Genomic DNA, 5,870 nt, shown 5'->3' with positions numbered 1-5,870 from the left:
CAAAAGATTTTCCAACCGACAACTTCCAGTCTCCATCAACCCAAGTGGATTAACCTTAGTCGTTGATGGTGTGATTTCTAATCTGACGATGGAGGTTTACCTGGATAGGGTTAGGGTAATCAACCCGTACCCTGACCGCCTCCTTTCAGTGCCATTCCACACCTGCAATTTGGTAAAGCGACTTTGCAGATGCAGGTGAAATTCAACCAAATGATCACAACGTTTCACCTAGGTTCTGCACAGGTATTCATGAGTACATTCTTTAGTTCATATATTTTTTACCATTACTTAAATCCATTGTAATATTGGCTAAATTTCTACAGTTCTTTACGATGTAAGGTTACACTATTGGGGTTTTCAATAGGCTTGAAACTTATGGCACTTTGGCCAAATTCACTAGGGATTTTTCTCAATACAAGGACACACTTACTCATTGAACACGACTTTCGAAGGTAAAAGGTCCATTCTAATTCGATGGCATAGGTTTACTCAAATAGGGTTAGGTTAACCAACCTCTATGCTGACTTCCTCCTTTCAGCACCATTCCACTCCTGCAAGTTTTGGAAGGTGAATCTGCGGCTGCAGGAAAAATTCAACCAAATGACCACAATGTTTCATGCAACTTCTGCAAAGGTATTCACTGGTACATTCTTCGATTTATAAAGTCTTTACCATTACTTAAATTCATTGTACTACTAGCTAAATTTTTGTAGTTCTTTACCATGCAGGGTCACATTGTTGGGGTTCTTAACAGGCTTGAAACTTATGGTGCTCCGACCGAATTCATTGGGGAATTTTCTCAGTACAAGGGTGCACTTACTCGTTGAACGTCGCTTTCGAAGGTAACACGTCCATTTCAAGAAATCCCATGTTCGTTTGGTTATCCTAAATACTTTTCAATGCTAATTCTGATGTGAACCGTTTTACTCACTAGGTCCTTCCAATTCCACGAGAGGAGCTTTTAAGATTCCTCTTCAAACCAGGCGTGTTCAATAGGTATGCCCCAACTACTTTCTAGATTTTTTCTAGTGCATATCTTATGACTTCCATGACCAAGCCCTGATTTTTTATCTCTTAAAGTTCCCACAATGGATTCCTTACTATAACTGTTTCCAGTAGCATCTGAGGGACTATATCCTGTCGATTTTTCACTTGGGTTTTTATTGTTCTTCATTTAAGGGTTAGCTCAGATGTGTTAGTCATTTGTGGAGACCCATGAGGCTTCCAGCTTCGTTTTTGGTCTCTCTACAGTCGTTAGACGATCACCATGGTGATTTAAATTATTAATATTATTCTATAGTCCTTAGACTGTCACTATTTTATGGTTATATGTGTGTGTGTGTTCTTGTGCGTTTGAACCTTACGACCCAACCTATGGACGAGGGTTTTGGTCAGCAAGATTGATACTCAAACATGTATAATATACCTATTTGCTAAAGAAGCCTGAAATGATGAACTACAGTTCTTTTTTTTTAAGACTTTGTAAATTTATTTCCAGTAAATAGAGACTTATGTAATGAATCTAGGAAATAGGCAGTTGAGTTATGCATAAATTTCTTAGCTAGTTCCATATTTAATTTTGAGCTTCTGGGTTTCATTACCAAAATAAATATCTGGTTTTTAGATGCTCTAGATTAATGTTAATATCTTGTTTTAATAAAAAAAATTACCCATTGAAGTAGTAATTATGTTAGGGTTTGTTTGTATGTAATATAAAGTTGATTTTCAAAACTATTAGTGTGTACGCATATCAATCTCTAGGTTAATGTTAATAAAACTTCAAATTAAAAAATCATAAAATTTTAAATGCCACATGGCTTTACAAGTTAGCATACATCCCAACATCAACAACATGGCCTCACCCTCTTAACATAAATAAATGACACGTTAATAATACTCATTCAAATGTTTTTATGGTCAAAATCATAATTAATTAAATCCACAATAGCTATACATATAGTTTATTAAATTGTCAGGTCACTCCACAACATTTAATTAAGGCACCTTGGATTTACAATCATTGTTAATGTAATATTTAAGTTCTACAATTGACCTTGGTTGCTCATACTCCATCCTTAACCCTTGAGTATCAAAATGGTTTTATACCCGTTAGAACATTCCAAAAGAGCTTCCAGCCTGAAACTTCCAATCTCCATCAGTCCAAGTGGATTAACCTTAGCCGTTCTTGGCTCAATTTCTAATCCGACCATATAGGTGATTTAAATTTATTAAATTTTTTCAACAATCCTTAGACTGCCACTGTTTTCTGGTTATATGTGTGTGTTTGTGTGTAAACCTTATGGCCCAACCACTGGATGAGTTCTTGAACCCAATCATGTCCAACAAGTATGCCCCAACTACTTATTAGTTTTTGTCTACTACCTATCATATGGATTCCAAGACGAAGCCCCAATTTTTTATCTCTTGCAGGTTCACACAACGAATTCCTTGTTGTAACTCTTTCCTGGTAGAGTCTGAGGGATTATATCCTATAGGTTCTTCACTTGGGTTTTTATTGTTCTTCATTTAAAGGTTAGATCATATGTGTTAGCAAATTGCGCAGACCCGTGAGGGTTCCAACTTTGCTTTTGGTCTCTCTACAATGCTTAGATTGTCACTATGGTAATTTAAGTTTCTTAAATTTATTCTACACTTCTTAGAGTGTCACTATTTTCTGGTTATATATATATATATATATATATATATATATATATATATATATATATATATATATATATATATATATATATATATATATATATATCTGTGTGTGTGTATGTGTATGTGTATGTGTATGTGTATGTATATGTATATATATGTATATGTATATATATATATATATATATATATATATATATATATATATATATACATATATATATATATATATCTATATATATATATATATATGTATATGTATATCTGTGTGTGTGTGTGTGTGTGTGAACCTATCAGTCTCTACACATATCAAGCGCAAGGTTAATGTTAATAAAACTTCAAATTAAATAATCATAAAATTTTAAATGCTACATGGCTTTACAAGCTAGCATACAACCGTAATATCAACAACGGGGCCTCACCCTCTTAAATAAATAAATGACACATTACTAATACATGTTCAAATGTTTTTATGGTGAAAACAATTATTAGTTAACTCCATAACAGCTATACATATAGTTTATTAAATTCTCAAGGCACTCTACATAATTTAATTAAGGCACCTTTGATTTACCATCATTGTTAATGTAATATTTAAGTTTTTCAATTGACCCTGGTTGTCGCTACTTCGTCCTTAATGCATCGATATCAAGATGGTTTTATACCTGTTGGAACATTCTAGAAGAGCTTCCAACCAGAAACTTCTAGTCTCCATCAGCTCAAGTGGATTAACCTTAGCCGTTGATGGCTTGATTTCTAATCTGATGGTAGAGGTGATTTAAATTTTTAAATTTATTCTACAATGCTTAGACTATCATTGTTTTCTAGTTTTATATATGTGTGTATGTGTGTGTTTGAACCTATCAGTCTCTACACATATCAAGCTCTAGGTTAATGTTAATAAAAGTTCAAATTAAAAAATCATAAAATCTTGAATGACACATGGGTTTAAAACCTACCATACAACCTTAACATCAACAACGGGGCCTCATCCTATTAACATAAATAAATGACAGATTAACAATACCCGTTCAATTTTTTTATGATGAAAATCATAATTAAATAACTCCACGATGGCTATACATATATTTTATTAAATTCTCAGGGCACTCCGCATGAATTAATTAAGGCACCTTTGATTTACCATCATTGTTAATGTAATACTTAACTTCTGAAAATGACTCCAGTTGCCCTACTCCATCCTTAACCCGTTGGTATCAAGATGTTTTTATACCTATTGGAGCATTCTAGAAGAGCTTCCAACCAACAACTGCTAGTCTCCATTAGCCCAAGTGGATTAACCTTAGCCGTTGATGGCTCAATTTCTAATCTGACGACAAAGGTGATTTAAATTTATTAAATTTATTCTACAGTCCTTAGATTGTCACTATTTTTTGCTTATGTGTGTGTGTCTAAACCTTGCAAACCAACCTCTGTATGAGGTCTTGAACCTAGATGCGTTCAACAGGTATGCCCCAACTATTTACTGGTTTTTGTCTGCTGCCTCTCCTACAACTTCTAAGGTGAAGCCCCAATTTTTTTATCTCTTGCAGGTTCCCACAATAGATTCCTTGTTGTAACTCTTTCTCGACAGAGTCTGAGGGATTGTTTCGTGTAGATTTTGTTGGAATTAATACTAAGAGGTGGGGTGAATCAATATTATCAGATCAATAATTTAATTTCTCAAACAGATTTTTATACACTACTTCAGCTAAGTGAACTAGCGTGTATACACGACTGTACTAAAAGAAACCAACATATATGCATAGAACTTTTGATTCATTGAACTATAACCAGTATATCAGAGATTTATTAGACACTGCAGTAAAATCATAATAAATCATCATAGATAGGAAACACTAGGGGTGATTTTAGGGGTGAATGTTCACCCTTTGGCGAAATTAAGGGGTTTTAAATTTTTAGTGGGCGATTATTTTGTATCATAGTACACTTTTACAAATCACCTCAAATAGCCCACCTTCTTTTAAGGGAGAGTGTAAAAAAGGTAAATTTAGCCCTTGAAATTAGGAGTTACAACCTTCCATTCACCCATTTTCAAGAATAGGTATTATTTAAGTGAATCCATTCATCCATTTTCAAGAATAGGTTTTATTTAAGTGAATCCTATGGGCCAAAGGCTCAAATACCATATTTATGAAAGAGGTACATGGTAAATTAATAAAAATATAAATAAATAAGAAGTATGGTAAATAAATATTTTTTTTTATATATTTACTCCATAAGTCACCTTATATACATGCAAGGTTGTAAACAAATAAAAATATAAGTAAAGTGGAGATATGGTAAATAAATAAAACGTTTTAATACCATATTTATAAAAGAGGTACATGGTAAATTAATAAAAATATAAATAAATGAGAAGTATGGTAAATAAATAAAAAAGAAATTATATTTACTCCATAAGTCACCTTATATACATGCAAGGGTGTAAACAAATAAAATTATAAGTAAAGTGGAGGTATGGTAAATAAATAAAACGTTTTTTTATACTTACTCAAAAGGTATGGTAAATAAATAAAAATATAAATAAACTAGATGCATGGTAAATAAATAAAACCTCTTTTTATATTTAGTCCATAACCCTCGTTCTATTTATGAAGGCTCAAGAAAGAGGTTTTATTTAAGTGAATCCTATGGGCCAAATACCATATTTGTAAAAGAGGTATGGTAAATTAATAAAAATATAAATAAACGAGAGGTATGGTAAACAAATAAAACATTTTTTATATTTACTCCATAAGTCACCTTATATTTACGAACACTCAAAAAATGCATTATATTTAGGTGAAACCTATGGGCAAAATACTATGGGACAAATACCATGGACTAGATTGTTATTAATACCATGAAAAAACATTATTAACCCTAATATTAGTATTAATAAAAATAAAAATGGCACATGGTATTGACCCATGGTATTCACCTGGAATGTAGCCTATTTAAATAGGGGAATTAAACCAGCATAGATCCATATTTACTCTGGATCTACTAACCCCCGAAAGGTATCAAATATTGGTAATTTTGATTTCAAAAGATATTTTAAAGAAATCCAATGATTTCATTTGTGTATTCAATAAACACAAGATTTTATAATTGAGTAAAATATTCGCCATGCGTGGTGAGAGATTCGCCAAAAAATTATATATACATATCATATTATTGATAAAATCACCTTCCATTTTTCCTATATA

The 5,870-nt window shown here is 32.2% G+C and overlaps 1 long non-coding RNA gene across 1 annotated transcript; it reads left to right on the top strand.

Annotated features, from left to right (window-relative positions):
- The first annotated feature begins 429 nt into the window (after positions 1–429).
- Positions 430–1,058, top strand: LOC149159984 (uncharacterized). Its single transcript, XR_016261690.1, has 3 exons — positions 430–633; positions 729–842; positions 935–1,058. It is a non-coding gene; the product is annotated as an uncharacterized LOC149159984 (long non-coding RNA).
- Positions 1,059–5,870: the final 4,812 nt, after the last annotated feature.

Source organism: Pinus tabuliformis, chromosome 5_2 (assembly GCF_031772625.1).
Source record: "Pinus tabuliformis cultivar Carrire ecotype Pingquan chromosome 5_2, CPIR1, whole genome shotgun sequence".
NCBI lineage: Eukaryota > Viridiplantae > Streptophyta > Pinopsida > Pinales > Pinaceae > Pinus > Pinus tabuliformis.
The sequence above is the reverse complement of the archived record's forward strand: the minus strand, read 5'-3'. Positions and strand labels throughout refer to the sequence as shown.